The following is a 21,559-nucleotide window of genomic DNA, read 5'->3' as shown; positions in this document are numbered from 1 at the left end:
ACTTACCTTCTAGACAGGAGCATCACTAGCAATGGCTCATATTACTCCTGTGTTTGTAGACCCAGCTCATAGCTGCTGCTACCATAGCCGTACAAATGAAGGAGTCCCCAGCACCAACCTACTGTGGAAGACCATCTACTGTGCCTGCCTACTGGCTTCCCCACTAACTGCCTAAAGAGGCCAGGAATACAGTCTGGAAATTTAGGCTTTAATGCCTTCTGGGGCTGACTCTGATGATAGTTCACGAAGGGAAGGGGACTAGCATAGAACTTATTTTCTCCTTCTCCCCAAAAATGGACTGCTCCTCGGTACAGGACTTCCTGTGAATGCACTGAAGATATCCTGTGAGACCAGGCTTGGGGTGCACCCTTGTATATACTCTTCGGACTTCCCGTTCCCCTCTCTAATAAAGTGTTAGCCTGTAAGCTTTATCTCATAGACATGGGCTAACATAGTGCCAGCACATAGATTTTTCTGTGTTATCTGTGGTTAATTCTTTAGACTAAATTCGTAAAAGTGTTATTGCTATTTAAAATAAGACCATTTGGGGGCACCTGGGTGGCTCAGTCATTGTCTGCCTTCGGCTCAGGTCATGATCCCAGGGTCCTGGGATCGAGCCCCGCATCGGGCTCCCTGCTCAGCGAGGAGCCTGCTTCTCCCTCTCCCACTCCCCCTGCTTGTGTTCCCTGTCTCACTGTGTCTCTCTCTGTCAAATAAATAAAATCTTTTTTAAAAAATTAAATTAAAAATATCAAATAAGACTATTTTGGGGTGGCTCAGTCAGTTAAGTGTCTGCCTTCAGCTCAGGTCAAGATCCTGGAGTCCTGGGATCAAGCCCTGCGTTGGGCTCCCTGCTCAGCGGGGAGTCTGCTTCTCCCTCTGCCCCTCACCCCACTCTCATGCCCCCCCAAATAAATAAATAAATAAATAAATAAAATCTTTTTAAAAAATAAATAAAAATAAGTTTGTAAATAATTGATATTCTGATTTTAAAGTAATGTTTATTGCAGACATAAAGAAAATTAAAAGCTATATTAAACTTTATTGGTATACTGCACATCTTTCAGATTTTCTTAAGCATTATAATAGTTAAAAACAATTATTTACTGGCCAGAGATTGATTCCAGAGATTGTCATTTTCAGTTGTTGGATGTTTCTTTCTTTGCTTTGTCCTTTTAAAGATTATTTCAGTGTTTCGAAGACATTCATATAGATGCAATCTTCGTATTGCTGTCTACTTTTGTGATAGGGTTTTCAGAGTGGAAATTCATTTCTAAAGGAAGTGTTCCAGTTTAACTAGTAACAGTATATGAAAACACTCGTTTCTTTTTTTTATTTATTTTTTAAAGATTTTATTTATTTATTTATTTATTTATTTATTTGAGAGAGAGCACAAGCAGGGAGAGGAGCAGAGGGAGAGGGAGAAGCAGATTCCCACTGAGCAGGGAGCCTGATGTGGGACTTGATCCCAGGACCCTGGGATCATGAGCTGAGCTGAAGGCAGATGCTTAACTGACTGAGCCACCCAGGCGCCCCGAGAGCACTTGTTTCTTTATGCACTTGCTGACCCAGAGTATTATCTTCTCTCTAATCTTTGCTGTGCTGCTCTGTGCAAAATGGCATCTCATTTTACTTTGCATTTCTTTGATTATTTAGAGGATCAAATACAGTTTCAGACATTCATTGGCCATTTCTGTTTCTTTTGTGAATTGTCCATAACGTGGTTCTGTTTTTTTTGTTGTTGTTGTTGTTTTTAGATTTTATTTATTCATGAGAGACAGAGAGAGAGAGGCAGAGGGAGAAGCAGGCTCCCCACTGAGCAGGGAGCCCGATGCGGGACTCGATCCCGGGACTCTGGGATCATGACCTGAGCCGAAGGCAGACGCTCAACCATCTGAGCCACCTAGGCGCCCACGTTTTCCTTAATATTTTTATTTCAATTTGTCCCTTGTCTCTGTAGTATCACATATGTTTTTCTATGTAATTGGAGTAAACTAAAAAAAGTATTAGAGCAACCTTTCATCTATTCGTAGTCATTCCTTTCAGGGGATTTTCCAGTCAAATGAATGTTGAATCCCTCAAGGCCCAACTCAGATGTTGCTTTCTCCAGGAAGCCCTCCCTGACTTGCTGTGACCCAGGTCTGCATCACTCGTCCTTTCCTGGGTGCTCCCATGTGTTTGCAGAGATACCTTTCCTATTATCAGCTTTTTGAAAGCTGGAACAATATCTTATTCCTGTTAATTCATCTCGGCCAAATAACATACCCTGCACTTAGTATGTATTCAATACAAGAGGTTGAATTGATTGTTCTCTTTAAATAACAACGCTTTTACATTTAGAAATACTTTTCGTGGAAGTATTTTTGAATTGTATATTTGCATACTTTCTTGAAGAGAGTTTATTGAACAGTTTAAGATTTTTCATAATTGACATTTACATAAATATGATTTATTGGACTTTGCTATGAGACACTAATGACTTCAGAGGTTTCTAGTGCTAAATGCTACAACCAAGTGGCCCTATATGCTTATGGATTATGTATTCCTCTCCGATGGTGTCTCTCCGCTGATGTTTGACTGTGCCCAGCATTTTCCAGATGAGCAAGAGTGTGTTAGAATTTAATTTAATATTGGACTTAACTACCCTTTAAACTTATATCTGGGTGACTCTCTCCTGGGCTCCAGATTGCCGAGGCTGCCATGTAGACGACCTCTGTGCTCATTAGTGTTCACTGGAACATTTTTTGTGCCCTCCTTCCCTGAGTTTTGTTCTGACTTAACCCTTGTTTCTTCAAACTGTGCAGAATGAGTACCTGCTCTTACCAGTGTTCTTTTATAATTGGTCCAATGTCACCTGTGTTATAAAGATCCACATACTATTCCATTATGATGGTGGACCTTTGCCGTTACCTTTTGAGAGCCTCTTCTGAGTGTCAGAAGAATTACTCAGAATTTACAGTAGATGCGAGAGGTTGCCTGGTGCTCTTCCAGTGCCCTGCTGGGCTTCCTCCTTTGACTGGCTATTGACTGGGTTACTGGACAACTCTGTAGGAGCAGAGGTTAACTTGTAGATTCTTGTCTGCTTAAAGATGCAAATAGTTTCTGTCCAATGGGAAAGATAACTCCAGAGGTTGTGGTTCATGGCCCTGTGGGACATTCGCCAGTTTTAAATATAACCTTGTCATCTTACCCTAACATTCCTGTATTGGTATCAATACCTAGCCTCTCAAATTCTCATTTGAACCCAGTCTTGCCATTTCCCTCATGGATCTAATGAGTTGAATAAAATCTTTGGGCTCATGTTCATTTTATATTTATATGAGATCACGTTTTTAACCTTTTGAAAATTATTTTTAGCATAGTGTTAGAGGCCCCTGCTTTTTACGTTGGCCTCCAAGTTGGTTAGGTTGACTGGTAAACAAAAATGTATATTACTAATAGTAAAAATACTCCAACTGGTACTCAAATCCCAGCTTTCCTTATTTCTTCTTTCACTGTTACTTTCTCTGCTTGTAACCTAAAAAGATGAGCGAGAGAGAATTGTTCTTTTGGCTAATCCATCCGCCAACAACATTTTTAAAGCCCTGTTTCTGAAGAGTGTGGCCCTGGAGGGCACAGCAAACAGACAGTAAAGGGGATGTTGCTGCATGGTTTCATGTTACTGTTTTCAGCTGGAATTCTGCTAGGCCGAAGCAGGAAGGAAAAAATTCACAAGGATAATGAAATGAAGCTAATACATGAGCATTTTGCCAGATAAACAGACAAAGCCCCATGCAGCTTAGCCAAGTAATCATCCAGAAATGATCGTTTTCTTTATTGGACGGTTAGTAAAGCTAACCTAGTTGACTAACAAGATTTGGACCTTAGAATCAGATCTCTGATATGAGAGTCCCAAGAAAATGTTTCTTTTGGGAAAAGCACCATGAGAACTATGGGCGAGGGAGACTCTTTTACTCAAGACAGTAATTGATTCTGTCATTTTGTTAAACTCATTTTGAGTTTCAACACCCAGCTCAAATCTTACCTGCCCTGCAGCTCCTCTGATCCTTTACGGCCAAAGTTACCTTCTGCAGGCTTGTGTGTGCCCCTTGTTTGAGATTTCTATACTATCTTGACCATTACTTCTGCGTGCCTCTCTTTTTCTATGGGTCTGGACTGTAATTCCTGGAGAAGTTTTGTATTCTATACTTTTATATCTCAGTGTTTGTTCCGTAGTAACTGTTCAATAATCAGTAGCTGTTGGTTGGTTTATAGGAGAGCAGATTACTCTTGGCCAATAAAAAGACAAGGACTACAGCATGACTTTTTTTTTTTTTTTTAAGATTTTATTTATTTATTTGAGACAGAGAGAGAGAGAGAGAGGGAGAGTGAACACAAGCAGGGAGGAGGGGCAGAGAGAGAGGGAGAAGCAGGCTTCCCGTTGAGCAAGGAGCCCTGTGCGGGCCTCGATCCCAGGATGCTGGGATCATGACCTGAGCTGAAGGCTGACTCTTAACCAGCTGAGCCACCCAGGCGCCCCAGCCTGACTCTTTTTAAAGATAATCAAATTCATTGCCACTTGATAGATTTACTTCTCTGGATGATCTGCAGTTTCTGTACAGCATTTTTTCAGCTATCTATACCCATAATTGTTTTCCTCATACAACAGGATGCCTAAAATTTTGAAGTTGTATTTATGTAGCAGAAAGCTTCTGAAACTACCCTTGAATTTTCAATGTGGCATTTAAATTTGATTCATTGAATGAAGAGCAAGATGTGCACAAGGAAAGAACAAATCTAATTCCATATAATCATATGCGTTTTACATTTGGTTGAATGAAACATTTATTAAAGCAATATGCCTATGTTTCATGACAGCTAGTTGGAGTCTAAAAAAGTCTAGAGTATTAGAGTCTAACAGGATGCTGTTGGGATTGTTTCCTATTTTGAGGATAGCCTATCTCCCAATCACAAAATTAAGGTTTTGTAAAAAAAAAAAATATGTACCTCCTATAACACGTCTTGGTACCTTGCTCATAGGAGTTTATTAAATATTCCTTGAATGAGTCATTAGGGTAAGCTGTAAACCAAATTAGGAACAGCATAAATGACCACCTTATCCTATGTTATCATGAGCTCTGTTCCAAGTATGTCCTAAGTCCAAATACACTTTAGGGTGACTCTATTATAAAGAGTCCTAAATAAAGCAGGACCATTAGGCATAGAAGAATAAAACTCTTGGTGTTTTCACCAGTGTTTCTCAAATGTTTACGTGTATACAAAAGACCAGGAGGGTTTTTTTGTTGTTTTTTTTTTTTAAGATTTTATTTATGGGGTGCCTGGGTGGCTCAGTCATTAAGCGTCTGCCTTAGGCTCAGGTCATGATCCCAAGGTCCTGGGATGGAGTCCCTCATTGGGCTCCCTGCTCGGCGGGAAACCTGCTTCTCCCTCTCCCACTCCCCCTGCTTGTGTTCCTCTCTCACTGTGTGTCTCTCTCTCTGTCAAATAAATAAATAAAATCTTTAAAAAAAAGATTTTATTTATTTATTTGAGAGAGCTTGCATGCGAGCATGTGGGGGAGGGGCAGAGGGGAGGAGGAGTGATAATCTCAAGCAGACTCCCCGCGGGGCATGGAGCCTGATGTGGGGCCATTCCCATGACTCTGAGATCATGACCTGAGCCGAAACCAAGAGTTGGACACTTAACCAAGTGAACCGCTCAGGAGCCCCAGGAGATTTTTTTTTTTAATGCATGTTTTGATTCTGTGAGTCTGGGGTAAGGTCTGAGATTCTGTATTTCTAACAAGATCCCAGGTAGTGCTTTCAATGTTGGTCTGGGATTGCAGTTTGATAATCATTGCCTTAGAGAATTTGGGATTTTCAGACTTTTCTGTGCTGCGCTAAAATCTACCTTATTCCTGAAACTTTTCTTCTTTTCTTCTTCTTCATGTTCTAGCCCATAGGGCCATTACGCCTTCTCTCTACCAGGTTTCCTTGTTACTTCAACACAAAATAAGGCTCCGCCCCCTTGCTTCCCAGTAATAAGCTATTTGTGGTGGAAAAATGGGGCAAGATTAGGAAGTGAAGTATCAGATGCTCCCAGATGTGAGTTCACTGCATTTGAGATTATTCAAAGCAAAAAATGTTGGGTCTTTTATATTAGAGGCAAGCATTTACCTATAACCCATAGTGGAATTTAATAGTAGTTATAGAGATGAAACACCAAGCTGGAATTCTATCCCATAATAAGGTTGTATTCATATGGAAAAATAGAATCCTTGGAGGATGGTAAGCAGAGGACGATTTATCTGCTGATTTTCATTTCAAAAATAATTCCCAACTATACTACAAAAACATACAAATGGAAAACCTCGTTGATGCCCTTTAAAATTCTGGCTCCAAATCTAAATTTCAAATATGTTTTAATGTGACATAGTGAAGAAAAACAAAAAGAGTCTTCAGCTAAATACTTTCTAGCACAGATATTGGCTTAATTTAATGCCTCCTCATTAGCTCCTCCGGTTACCTAAGACCTAGAAAGCGTTGTGAGTAGTTTGCATGGTGGTCCTTCATTTGTCTTTATTAAGGGAAAAAATAAAAGGCTAATTTAAGAGTGCACCTGCACTGACCTGAGGAATAATGCTTCTGAATAAGAGTTGGGAATCTCCCCTAGGAAACCTCTCACCTGGCCTCTGACCTCTCTGGTTTCTACTAGCACCATGGAACGAACAGATACCATACTGGCCATACTGAAAGTGCTCGAAAATGCTAGTTGGTAAAATGAAATCTTTCAGCTTTGCCAGGAAGGTATTCAACTAATCATTTATCTGTATTGATCGATCCATTGATCTGTTTACTTCTACCCATCTCTACTGAAAACAATACTTTCATACACTGAATCACTCATTTCATTCAGATGTTTTCATTTAATTTAGGCCAGTTTTAAGAGAGATATTGAAAAAAAGTGACTAGGATGTTTAAAAGTTCAGAAACTTCCTCATTTAAAGAAAAATTGAAGGTTAACTACTTAAAAAGAAAAAAGTAGAGGGGGATTTGATGCTTGGTCTCAAATATTTGAAGGACTGTGTAATACAAGAAGGATTAGACAATTTAGATGCTTTCAAAATATTATCAGTTACAGGCATATTTTAGTCCACAGTGAACTTCTTACTTCTTTAAGCCATCCAGCAGCAAACCAGTTGCCTGTGTAGGAAGTCACGAATAACTTGTCACCTAGCAGAGATTAAAGGACCACAAATCAAGGATGTTTGGATATGTCTTCATTAATTGGAGGTTGGCCTTACTGGTATTAGAAAATACAATTTGTCTTAAATAGAATACGAGATTTAAAAAAAAAAATCTAATCCATCGAGGTGACTTCTGGAATAGTGGCATAAGGAACTCTGCAGACCTTCCCCTTTGTGAATTAACTGTAACTGGGAAACAGCTGTCTGCAGTCTCTGGAAGTGTGTTAAAGGCATACCACAAATGAAGAAACACTGATTCAGGAAAATCTGCTTAAATCTTTTAGAGAATTGGGAGTGTCTGTGGCATTTGACACAGGAGCTGCTGCTTTCCCTCCTCCCCAGCCCCGCTCAGAATGATGAAGCTCTACCCGGGGCAGATCCAGAAGAGAACATCGGGCTTTCTCTCTCCAGCTTCCAGCTGTGGGACAAAGTATCTTTCCAGGAAGGACAGACTAGCAGCATTTCTCGTTTCCTCTCAAATACATGTTGAGGAAGCTCAAGAGATCTGGGTCTTCATCACTACCCAGTACCCACTCCTAGGGTGGAAACTCAACAGGCACAACAGGCCAAGAACTGGCCTCTAGAGCCCTCAGCCCAGCTCCTTGGTAGGGCAGCGGATTGATGTCAGGGAAGGAAAACCGAGAAAGCAGAGGCTACGACTGTCCCCGCGCAGCACCAGCTGGGTGTCCCTCCAAGAGAGGCTGGCACTGCCCCTCTGAGGAGCTCTGGGGCCATGGTAGAGAGGAAGCTACAAGAACAGAAAGCTCCAAAGAGATCCGACTTTATTCGGAGCAGAATATGAGGAAGTTCAAACTGCAAGGTGCTCCCCCAAAATAATGGAAAGTTTGATGTTAAGCAATTAAGAGGAGGCAGGTAGATGCAGTAGAACAAAAAAGATAAATTATAAACCGGCTAGAAGTTTAGCAGAGGGAACCAGGGAATGAGGCAGCTCAGAAGAGCCCTACTGGCATCAGAACAAAACTCAAGAGACTGGCCTCAAACTCTGCTCCCACAGAGGGGCCTGAGTTTAATTGGATCCGATTGTGGAGGAATGTATGCCCCAGGGCATTATTGAAAACAACAGAGCAATTTGCTAGCCATTATTGAAAACTAACAGCTGGGTGTGATACCCAAAATAGCAGCCGGCTTCAGGTAGAGATCAGAAGGAGAGGTGACCGTGTGCCTAGGGCCGTGCCTTCTGAGGAGCACCTGCAGAGGCCGCACACTGCAGAGGATCATAAGATTTTAGTAAAACAAAAAAAAAAAAAAAAAAAAAAAGATTTTAGTAAAACAGTCCAGCCAAACCACTAAGAAAATAAGCAGAAACAACAAGCCTTGAGGGGTGGGGGAGGGGAAATCAGCACTCGAGTTACTGTGTTATCAAAAATGTCACTATGCAAACAAAATGTACCAGTTATGCAAAGAAACTGGAAAATGTGACCATACACATGAAAAAGGACAGGCAGCAGAAACTGCCTCTGAAGGAGCCAGATGCTGGATGAGTAGGCAAAAGTCAATCATAAATATATTCAAAGAACTGAAAAAAAACGCTTGAAGAATTAAGGAAGTTATAATGACACTGTCTAATCAAATGGAGAATATCAATAAGGAAATAGAAATCATAAAAAAAGCCAAAGTTATAAAAAAACAAAAACCAACTGGTTTTAAAAAAGAATTAAGAAGAATTAATACCAATCCTTCTTCCAAAAAACAGAGGACGGAGCACTTCCAGACTCATTTTAGAAGGCCAGCATTACCCTGATACCAAAACCAGAAAACCACAAGGAAAGAAAATTACAGGTCAATATCCCTGATGAAAATAGATGCAAAATCCTCAACAAAGTATTAGCAAATTGAATTTACTAGACACAAAAAGGATCACACACCGTGATCCAGCGGGCTTTGTTCCGGGGATGAAAGGGTGGCCATTTGCAAGTCACTATGATATGCCAAGTTAACAAAACGAAGAATAAAAATCACACAGTTATCTCAATAGATGCATAAAAAGCATTTGACAAAATTCAACAGCCATTTATAATAAACATCTTGACAAAGTGGGTATAGAGGGAGCATGCCTCAACATGATCAAGGCCACATGACAAGCCCACAGCTATCATCATCCTCAGTGGTGGAAAGCTGAAAGCTTTTCCTCCAACATCAGGAACAAGACCACTCAACAAAGCTGTTAAAAAGTAAATAAATAAAATGTTTATGCATTTTTTAAGAAGATTTACTTATTTGGGAGAGTGCACAAGCGTGGGGAGGGGTGGGGGGTGGAGTAGACTCCCCGCTGAGCGGGAAGCCCCAGGGTGGGGCTTGGTCTCATGACCTGAGCCGAAACCAAGAGTGGGCCGCTAAACCGACTGAGCCACCCAGATAAGTAACCCTGAGAGTTACCTGATTTTTAACAGTAATCTGCTTCACTCGACTGTGGAAGATTTCAGACTTTGAATCTTGAGGCTTCCTTTCCAGAGTCAGATCCTCTCTGTACTTTCTCCCCTCGGAGCACTGCCGGCTCCCCCAAGGTCTCTGCTTTGCTGCTTCTGCCCCCTTCTTTAATCCTTTGTTTTCTGTTAACGCTTGAATCTCTTGCTGTCACTTAACCTCATAACAGGGTGTTGAATGTTTCTAAGTGGGAGCGTCCTGTGCGCTGTGAAGCTAAACCATCACGTTCGGAAGGAAGGTTTGGGGATTCTTAGAATGACAGGGGTTCAAATAAGGACAAGGGAATCAAAGCAGAATAACACGCAGCTCGCGAGCCCTGCTCCACAAGGAAGGTGAAGAACGCCAGAGGAGAGCGGCTTAAACCTTACCTGTACCCCACATTCTGCACTTTAAACTGACCGGGATGGCGAGCACTTCCTTGAAAAGTTATGTAAAAACAGAACGTGGAGGTTTAAGATCAAGACCTTTGAGGATCTGGGTTTTTATGTTAAAGTTCTTAATAACTGCATTAAACTTCAGTGTATGATCACATGTACAGAGGTTGGCGTTCTAGTTACTAGACAGCACATTTGTCCTTCAGTTTTGAGGGAACAAAGTCTCTAATGCTTCTTGAAGGCCGCCTCGCGCCCAGAATTCGAGGCAGTTCAACTACTGGAGTCCAGGAAATCCACATACTTGGAACGGGAAGGACTCAAGGATAGGGAAGAAATCAAAAGCATCTAACTGAGAAAAGGAATAAATAGGGAATAAAAGAAAAGGAAATGAATAAAGAGACCACTTTGGGGGAAAAAAAATAGCAAAGTCGAAAGAATGGTAAAGGATGAGCATCGGATTTGAAATGGGAGGATCTGATTCCAGGACCAGCTCTGCTGGGATAAATCATGTTCTTCCCCTGCCTCTTCCTTCACTGGCCAGGGCAGCCCCTAACCCTTGCCTTCTTTGGGGTCAGATGGCAAAGTAGGAGTTCTGAGCATAAAACAATGAGATTTGTTTTCCTTTGTAGTTTATAAAGCCAGTCTCCTTGCTCTGTAATCGGGGTTTTTATGGGAACCCTCTGGGGGAAAAAAAAAGGGCAAAAAAGTCTTAAAGTTTGCCCGTGACAATTTGTCTTCTCTCTTTTTTTTTTTTTTTTTTTTTTAAAGATTTTATTTATTTATTTGAGAGAGAGAATGAGAGAGAGAGAGAGCACATGAGAGGGGGGAGGGTCAGAGGGAGAAGCAGACTCCCTGCTGAGCAGGGAGCCCGATGCGGGACTCGATCCCGGGACTCCGGGATCATGACCTGAGCCGAAGGCAGTCGCCTAACCGACTGAGCCACCCAGGCGCCCGACAATTTGTCTTCTCTTGATGGCTTCCTGAGCCAAGTCACTCAAATTCCTCTGTCACTTTGAGGATGACCTCATCCCAATTCAGCAACACAAAAGAATAGTAAGAATTTACTTCTGCTGGACAGTCTTCATTTGATAACCAATAACCTCAGAGACAAAACTGTGTGGCACAATCCAGACCGTCCCTACTGAGGTCCCTTCTGCGGCATTCACCAGAGAAGAAGGCCCTCTAGAGTGATTAAGGAGCTCTCTGCAACGTGATCATGATTCACGATCGTCTGACGTCCATTTTTTTTAAAGATTTTATTGATTTGTCAGAGAGAGAGAGCACAAAAAGAGTGAGCGGCCGGCAGAGGGAGAAGGAGAAGCAGACTCCCCGCCGAGCAGGGAGTCCAATGCGGGACTCGATCCCAGGACCCCGGGATCATGACCTGAGCCGAAGGCAGATGCTTAACCTACTGAGCCACCCAGGCGCCCCTCATCTGATGTCTAAATTGAACAGCAGTATGGTAGTACTTTGGGAAAATCTGAGTCTTAGAATATTTTGACAGAAATGGGAGTTTATTACTTCTGTATAAACACAGTAACTTTAATGAGTTGCTGATGCCTGGCTTTAATAAATGGATTATTTGTAATGAACTTGATTTTAAAGCAAATGAATGCTCTTAAGTGCTTTAAAAAGTTGCTCTAGATTACATTTGAGGTAACTAGCAAGTTAGGGACACATCCTTATGGATTTTTTTTCCTCTTCAAATAGTTTTACTTTAATATCTTTCAGACTTTTTACACATTTAGTGCAAGAAGGACCAGAATTTGCCTCTGTAAAGAGTTGTGAATAATGGTATGGGTCTTCCCTTGTCTTGTTTTCAGGTGCATGTTATTTCTGGAGAAATAAATTCACAGCTTGACTTAATCTAGTTTCTGTATAATCTGTGGAGGTACTTTTACTTTACGGGACTCATGTCTTACTTGTGATACTCAGCCTAAAGCAAGCTCACAGGTGGCTGGCTCAGTCAGCAGAGTGTGCAGCTCCTGATCTCGGGGTTGGGAGTTCAAGATGAAATAAAATCCTAAAAAAAAAAAAAAAGTAAGCCCACAATGTATTATCTCAAATAATACAATCCATACTTGATTATAAGACCCGTGAATTTCAAAATAGGTTGAAACTGAAAACTCCATGCGTGTGTGTGTGTGTGTGTGTGTGTGTGTTTCATTATAATGAGAAACTCAACAAAATGAGGAGAGTTAATTTGGTGGTGGGGGAGTAAAAATCCCCCTCATTCTGCCGTGTAAGCACTTTCAGTGGTCTGTCTGTGTTCTCTTTCTGGTTTTGAACTTGCAGTGGGCTGTAGGACTCCTTGAGGTGAGGACCAGAGCCTCTGCATCTTTGTACACTCAGAACCTAGCATGGTTGGCCGAAATGGCTCCTGTGAAAATGCCCTCCAGGATGTCTGGTGTTCTGTCACAGTTTTCAAACTGGCACGGATCTGACGTATTTTCAGTGGCTGCAGTGAGTCTCTGAACCAAGTCTACCTAATACAGAGCAACTGCCCAACGTCAGAAGCTCAGCTAAAATCCACACCCACACGAAACCTCTTCTGGGCTTCCCAGGTGGACTTGCCCTCTGCCACACTCCCATGACACATTGCTGATATCTCTAAGAAACGATTGTCATAATGCCATCCTTGGCAGAAACAGGCACCTTTCAGTTGTAGACCAAAGTCAGGGTCAGAAGGAAACCATAAGGGCGCCTGGGTGGCTCAGTTGGTTAAGCGACTGCCTTCGGCTCAGGTCATGATCCTGGAGTCCCAGGATCGAGTCCCACATCGGGCTCCCTGCTCAGCGGGGAGTCTGCTTCTCCCTCTAACCCTCTTCCCTCTCGAGCTCTCTATCTCTCATTCTCTCTCTCTCAAATAAATAAATAAAAAATCTTTAAAAAAAAAAAAAAGAAGGAAACCATAAGAGTGTTTCACAGTGTAGTTCTTCCGGTAACACTGGCAGGGTGGGGTGCGTCTGGAGTCCTTAGTCAAGACTAGTGAGCATGCCTGCAGGTCCTCACACAGGCTGACCCGAAGGCAGCTTCTCCGTCCCCAGCCTTTCCCTAATGGATTTCCTTTTCTATCGATCGGGGACTTAGATGCTGGCTAGCAATTAGTCCTAATCAGGCAGCAGGAGTTTCCTAAGGGGACTGCCAGCTAGCCTAATTGCTGGCAGCTGTGGGGCCCCCGCTCAGCTGCCAGGGACCGGCTGTTAACCCACGGTGTCCCAGGCTCCCCAGAGATGCCTGACCCGGCAGAATTCCTCTTCTTGGGGGCTAGATGGCTTGTCTTGATTTTGGAAAACTGCTGAGAGACCATTTCCAAAGGTACTTGGAGATGAAGAGTGAACTGCATGACTCTGCTCTGTAGCAGGAAATATTTCATAGAGGAGAAACAAGCAGGATTTTTTTTTAAGTTCTATTATGGAAATTCTCAAAAATTCATGAAGGTAGGAGAGTAGTATAATAAGCCCCCATACATCCATCATCTTGTTCTCTACATTCTGTTGTCTTTTTGATCTATCTTGTACCTCCATTTTTTTTTTTTTTTTTTTTTTAGTGGGGCAACTCTCAGACATCATTTCACCTTACAGTTTTAGTGGACGTTAACAGTCATTGCCTAGAATGATTATTTCATTAGGGGTTCCTAAATGGTGGTATTCTAATGTTTCCATTCCTTTGACATGTATTAGCCATGCTTCTTACACAGAGAAGAATGTGCCCTCGTGTGTGGAAAGGCAGGATAAATGCTGGATTCCTTCCCTCTACCAGATTAATGAATTGATTCCCTAAGCCACCTCATAATGTAACTATGAAAAAAATGTTTCAGTATCAGTATGAATTCTTGGATTTTTTATGTTTGGTGTGTTTTAATACATTGCAGTCTGGGTTTTTTTTATGCTAAAATTATTCCAAATTTAATCAGTGGTGCTTTTTCAGACTTGTTTTATGCCATTTTGACTTGTCTTTATTAGTCTTTGAAATTTTTCTGCCCCATGTCTGGAATAACAGTTTTCCAAGGAGCTCTGGTTCCTTTTAGTAGAGCTGGGCAGACCTTGCTAATAGATTATCATTGCTTGAGGCCAACACATCATTTTTTTAAGAAGATTTTATTTATCTGTCAGAGAGAGAGAGAGCACAAGCAGAGGGAGCAGCAGGCAGAGGGAGAGGGAGAAGCAGGCCTCCCGCTGAGCAGGGAGCCCGATGCGGGGCTCGATCCCAGGACGCTGGGATCATGATCTGAGCCAAAGGCAGATGCTTAACTGACTGAGCCACCCAGGCGCCCCAACACATCATGTTAAAGAGAGAAAATGAACCTGTATTAAACTCCACTTGGTGTCATTATCGTACAGGTATATAGACATTTATACTTAAACTTCTTCCTTCGTGTCCCAAAGGAACATGTATCCAAAATAGGCTGTTAATATCCCCACTTCCAGAGCAAGCTCTATCATTTCACTTCTCAAAGTCCTCCATCTTTGTCCACACCCTGTTGATGAGTCACAGGTGACCTCCACTGCCTCCCCGTCCCCTTCCTTCTCTCTGAAGCTAGACTGAAAGCTTTTGGAGAGAAAGCATGTTTTTACTCATTTTGAGTCCTCCACACTGAGCACCGAGTAGGTTTTCAATAAACTTTTCCCCTAAACTGTCACAGTGCCCAATTTGTGTCACATACTTAGTGGTGACATTCCTTTTTCTGCTCTATATCAATCTCTCATCCAGGGACTTTTTTTTTTTTTTTTCAACACCTAAGAAGCATCATCCCACAGCCAATTTGTAGAGATGGAATAAAATAAAACTGTAATTGATTCTATTCCAAAGAAGCCATGCATTAAGGAAGAAAAATCGTGCCTCCGATTGCTGTCAGCTTCATTATGGGCTCTTCAGCAAGCCACCTGGGAGGGCAGTCAAAGACCTTGCAAGAAAGAGCCAGTTAATGACCAGCACCCCTTCTGTAGCACACTTAAGGCCCCACACCTCCAAAAAGCTCACAGAAGCCAAGATGGGGGAGATCTTTCCTCAGTTCTTAAATATTTCAGGAATAATAAACGATTAATGATTTCTCATCTTTTCTAACTACATATTTAAGGCATATTACTTCTTAAATTCATAGAGCCAAACGAGAAGTCCATATAAGGCAGAAGTGATCCCAAGATAAACCGTCTGTACTTCTAGCTAAACATCAACTATGGATGTTCTTACCTACGTGCCTCTTACACTGGGGAGACCTCAAGAGGAACAGATAAAAGCTGTGCATGGTCCATCCCCACAGAGAGGCTTGGCATCCCCAGATAAGAGTTCTAGAAGAATTAACCCCCACTGTTATTTCTTCGTAGAGTTTCTAATCACATGCTTTGTCCATTGTACTATTGATTTGTCTTTTTTCTCCTTTAAATAGTAGATGGAATCTTTATATACTGTGGATATTGTATTCTAAGCATCAGATAACCCATCCAGATTGGCTTAAGAGGGCATTTACTGACTCCCGTAATTCAGGCACAGGTGAATTGAGGGACACAAACAATTGGTCAAAACTTTTCTCCATTTACCTTTCACCTCTGCTTATCTCTTCTGTGATTCAGTCCTTCTGGAGTTAGGTTTTCTTTATGTAGCAAGAAACATTGATGGCCACCGCAAACTTTAAATTCACATCCTTCAAGCTTTCTAAACCCAAAGGTGAGGTCCATTCTCCTCTGGGACCAAAGCCAAAAAGATTCTCGCTGACTTTGTTCACATGTCCAAGGAGTGATGGGGCCAGAGAATGGGCATCTTGAACAAGGCAAAGCAATAAATGCCAACTACAGATATTAACCAGTTAGTAGACATGTGACCTATCTGAGCCTCAGTTTTCTCCTCTCTAAAATGGAATAATATTAGTAATAATTATACCTATCACTTGTAATTAGATAATTCATGTGAAATGCCTAGCATAGTTCCTGGCAGATAATAGCACCTATATTAATGTCGACTCATTATTATTTTATCATTATATGCTTTTTCTAAAGGGTCATTTTTAAATTTTATTTATGGTATCTCCCATTGAACAGAAGCTTACATTTTTGTCTGTAGTCAAATCAAAAACTTTTTATGGCTTCTGGGTGGTGTCTTGCAGGAGAGGAGCCTTTCCCATAGAACCAAATTACAAAAATATCCTCTTAGATTTCCTTCTGGTGTTTTTGCAGTTTTATTTGTAGTGTTTAAATCTTTACTTCATGAAACTAATATAATGTTATATGTCAATTATACCTTAATTAATTAATTTTTATTTGATAGAGAGACAGCGAGAGAGGGAACACAAGCAGGGGGAGTGGGAGAGGGAGAAGCAGGCTTCCCGCTGAGCAGGGAGCCCGATGCGGAGCTCGATCCCAGGACCCCGGGATCATGACCTGAGCCGAAGGCAAACGCTTAACCGACTGAGCCACAAAGGCGCCCCGATTATACCTCAGTTTAAAAAAGGAGAGAAAGAAATCTTTATTTTGCCTTCTTTTCCCCACTAATTTGAAATTTAATCTTTATCAAACGCACTATGAACTGACTTGTTTCTGATTTATTCTGTTTGATTCTTTATCTCTTCCTGTGCCGGTTTTAGTTATTGTACTTTTATTATAGTAAATGTTGATCATTTCAGAGGGCAGGTTTTCCCTGCCATCGTTCTTCTTTTTAAAAATATATTTGGCTCAGTTGGTTAGGCATCCAACTCTTGATCTCAGCTCAGGTGGTGATCTCAAGGTCATGAGGTCAAGCCCCGTCTTGGGCTCCACACTAGGTATGGAGCCTACTTTAGAAAAAATTAAGTGCACCTATGTGGTTTAGCTGGTTAAGCAGCCAACTCTTGATTTCGGCTCAGGTCATGATGTCAGGATCCTGGGATAGAGCCCGAAGTGGGGCTCCATGATCAGTGGGGAGAATAGTGAGGCTGCTTGAGCTTCTCTCTCTCTCCCTCTCCTTTTGCCCCTCCCTCCATACACACATGGGCGCGTGCATGTGCGCACTCTCTCCCCCAAATAAATAAATCTTAAAAATATACACATTTGGCTGTTCTCCCACACTCTACTGTTCCAAATAAACTTTAGAATCAACTTATAAACATACAATTAAAAATCCATTAGGATTTTATTTAAATTTGCATTGAGTTTATGGATCAATTTGGAATTTTTAACAATGAGTCTTTCTGTCAGGAACCAACATAAATATCCATTTATTCAGGTACCCATCATGTTCTTGAGTAAATTTGAGAGAGTTCCTTTGTAGGAGACAAATAACGTATTTATTGTTCTGCTTTTCCTAAATATTTCATGTTTTGAGTTTTTGTGTTGTGGATTTTTTTTTTTTTTGCTATTGAATAGAATTCTTCTTTTCCATTAAATTTTCTAATTAATTGTCAGTATTATCAGTGTTATTAATGTTTGTGTTTTACTTATAACTGGTTTACCAGAAGGTCTTTTAGTTTTTCCGTTCCTTCTTATAGATTTTGTAAGCGGCCGTCATGTCATCTCTAAATAATGGCGAGTTGCCACTTCCTGTTCTAGATGTGGCTTGTTCTTCTGTGTTTATCACATCGACTAGGGCCCACAGGACAGAACTGACCCGCAGTCATGGTTCCCACACTCTGGTCGTGCTCCTGAGTTCAACAAGAATGACATGGCCTCTGCCTTTGAGCAGGACACTTACTGACACTTACCGTCCACCAGACTGGGGAGCTTTGTCTGTTCCCCGGCTGCCAAGTGCATTCAGAACAAGCTGTGGCAGCTGTTGAAATACTTCTGTGCTCCTGCTCTTCTCTATCAGTGTCCTGAATTTCACTGGTAATAGATTTCACCGTTTTATGTCTCCCTGTATACTGAACTTTTCATTGATTGCTGGATTTGATTTGTTCATGTTTTATTTGGCATTTTTTGCCTCTATGTTTACAGTTTCCCTTTGTGTGTCTTTGCCCAATTTTGTGATCAAGGTTATTATAGCCTCCTAGAATGAATTCTGGAGCAGTTGAATAACAACAAAATTATACTATCTATAACTTTTGGGAAGATTTGGTAGAATTTACCAATTACAACATGAAACTGGCTTGGAGTATTTGGGAGAAATAAATCCGTGACTACATTTTTTCCCCTATAATTATTAGTTTATTCAGGTTTTCCTAAAAAGACATTTCCAATCATGCTTATGTTTCCAAATTCATTGATAAGAAGTTGCAATAAATTCCTTTTCCTTATATACTTGATGTTTTCATTTTTTTTAAGATTTAAAGTCTCTGTCACTGTCTTATCAAATTTTAGTATTTCTTCTTTTTTTTTTAAGATTTTATTTTTAAGTAATCTTTACACCCAGCATGGGGCTCAAACTCACAACCCCGAGATCAAGAGTCGCACACTCTACCGACTAAGCCAGCCAGGCGCCCCTCAGATTTTAACATTTCTAACAGTTTTTGCTTTACGATTTTAAATCTATCTTGCTCAGTTCACAAAGAATCATCATTATATTTTCTTAACAACTATCTTTTATTAATATAAATATTTCAGTTCCATTAATACTTTTTGCCTTGCTTTTTTTTTTTCTCATCTGTATCCACCCCTGTGTTTTCAGCCCTCCTGTGGAATTTTGTTTTGGATATACTTCTTCTAAAAAGTGTATAACTTTTTAAAATGCAATCTAAGATTCTTTGTATCTCAATAGGATTTAGACCGTTTAATTTTTTTACTTAGCCTATTTAAGTTTTTAATGATCCTTGATATGGCTGGTCTGATTTTTAATATCTTCATGCTTTCTATTTAGATGTACATCTTGTAAAAAAGCTTGTAACTTTTTAAGTGCAATCTGAGATTCTTTGTATTTTAATAGAATTTAACCTATTAAAATTTTTAATGATCCTTGATATGGCTGGTCTGATTTTTAGTATCTTCGTGTTTTCTATTTATCTTGCTTTTTATAGTTTTGCTTCTTTTCCTCTCTGTGCGTTGCTGTCTTGATCTAATCTTCGTCATTCCCTGGTCCCCTCAATTACTGAATTGCTTTCTCATTTTGCTTTCCTCCTGACTAATACTGCTTTGGCTCCTGTTTTGTAGTGAAACAGAAAAACATTGTATACCACTAAGTGTGTAACAAATTCTCTTGAGCTAAATGATGACTACAACAGCAGTAACAAAATGATGTAAATCTTCTAAATCCGCTTCACTTCTTTTTTTTTTTTAGATTTTATTTATTTATTTGACAGAGAGAGACACAGTGAGAGAGGGAACACAAGCAGGGGGAGCGGGAGAGGGAGAAGCAGGCTTCCCGCCGAGCAGGGAGCCCGATGCGGGCCTCGATCCCAGGACCCTGGGATCATGACCTGAGCCGAAGGCAGACGCCCAATGACTGAGCCACCCAGGCACCTCTGGTACCTTCTAAATGTAGAATTAAAAACTGAATTCCTGAGGCACCTGGGTGGCTCAGTCATTAAGCGTCTGCCTTGGGCTCAGGTCATGGTCCCAGGGTCCTGGGATCGAGGCCTGCATCGGGCTCCCTGCTCCGCGGGAAGCCTGCTTCTCCCTCTCCCGCTCCCCCTGCTTGTATTCCTGCTCTCGCTATCTCTCTCTCTGTCAAATAAATAAATAAAATCTTTAAAAAAAAACAAACTGAACTTCTAACTTTGAAGTTCTTCAAGTGGACTTTCTCCTTCAGGTTCTCTGTCTGCCCATTCACTTGAACTCCGCAGCCTTGCTTGAGGCCTTGTTCTACACACAGCCCATGATGCTCCCCATTTGGGTGCTGCTTTTTGAAATGAAACTCTGTCATCTACCATATTGTCTAGGTCGCTGCTGACAGTCTCTATTCATGCAGACTTAAACATGGAAAGCATAAGTAGTTTCAAAAATGCATTCACTCAGCTAATAGTGAACTTACTGAGCATATGATATGGCCAGATGCTGTTTTAGGAATGTAGGTACAACAGTGAACAAGATTTGGGGGGGGTCAATACACAGATAGTAACAAATACATAAATAAATAATTACATAATATGAAGTCAGATGGTGACAAGTGCTATGAAGAAAAGTAAAGGAGAGGAGATAGGAATGAAGTTGCTATTTTAGTGAAGGTGGTGAGGGAAGGCATCTCTGCGGAGGTGACATTTTTGCAGAGTCCTAACTGCATTGGAGGAGAGTCTTGCAAATATCTGAGGAAAGAACATCCTAAGGAGAGGAAGCAGCAAGTGCAGAGACCCTCCCGTGGGAGGTGAGCTGGCACAGCAGGGACTCTATGAGCAAAAGGGAGGGTAGTAAATTCAAATTCAGTGAGGAGTCAGGGCTAGGGCATGGAAGGTCTTGCAGGCCACGGTATGGATTTTGGATTTTATGTTAACTATGATCAGAAGTCATTGGAGAGTTTTGTCTTGGGCAGTGCCATTATCTGATTCAAACTTTAGAAGGTCAAGTCCAGCTTCTGTGTATATAGTTGACCGCCAGAGACATGAGTGGACACAGGAGCAGTTAAGAAGCACATTCAACAGAAAAGATGAGTAGCGGTGGTGGCGTAGATAGGTGGTCGCAGGGGAGAAAATGAGAAGTGGTATCATCCAGCAGATAGTTTTACTGTTGTGCTCATGGATATAGAATGTGGGAGAAAAGGAAAGCATCAGTCAGAGATGACTCCGATTTTTTTTTTTTTTTTTTTTTTTTTTTTTACCTGAGTAAAATGATGGTGGTGCTTACTTGGGAAAAGAAGTGGTAAGAAAATGTCAGCTGCATGAAAACCACATTATTATGATTATGGTGTGCATCTGCCCAAGGAGGAGGATGAAAAGAATAACCATAAAAGGAAGCAAGAAGCGTCATGCATTTCTGTTAGGTACAAAACTAGCAAAAGCAGGCTCACTCAGGGACCTATGGAGAAGATGGTAACACCTGCCCCCACCAACTCTTTTTTTTATTTTTTTTAAGATTTTATTTATTTGCTTGAGAGAGAGCACGTGCACATGAGCTGGAGGGAGAGGGAGAGAGAATCCAAAGCGGACTCTGCACTGAATGCAGAGCCTGAGGTGGGGCTCCATTTTGCAACTGCAAGATCATGACCCAAGCTGAAAGCAAGAGTCAGATGCTCAACTGACTGAGCCACCCAGGCACCCCCTGCCCCCACCAACTCTTTTTTTCTTTTTAAGATTTTATTTATTTATTTGAGAGAGAGAATGAGATAGAGCATGAGAGGGGAGAGGGGGAGAGAGAGAAGCCGACTCCCTGCTGAGCAGGGAGCCCAATTCGGGACTCCATCCCAGGACTCCAGGATCATGACCTGAGCCGAAGAAGGCAGTCAATTAACCAACTGAGCCAACCAAGCGCCACCCCCCCACCACCAACTCAGTCCTTCCTGAGAGCTGACCAGTCAAAGGAGGGACCATTACTCAGGGCTCAGTTTGTGGTTTCTCCTATAGACTCTTAAAGATCAGTGTTATATCTGTTGACCTTGAAAATACCAACAAAACGGGTTTCTTCAGGAATAGCAGAGGAACAGCAATGCAGAACAAGCAAGCTCTGGTGAAGCCTGGGCGAGT

Source organism: Callorhinus ursinus, unplaced genomic scaffold (genome assembly GCF_003265705.2).
Source record: "Callorhinus ursinus isolate GAN/ISIS: 27379988/994484 unplaced genomic scaffold, GSC_fseal_2.0 scaffold80, whole genome shotgun sequence".
Classification (NCBI taxonomy): Eukaryota; Metazoa; Chordata; class Mammalia; order Carnivora; family Otariidae; genus Callorhinus; species Callorhinus ursinus.
Note: the sequence above shows the minus strand (reverse complement) of the source record.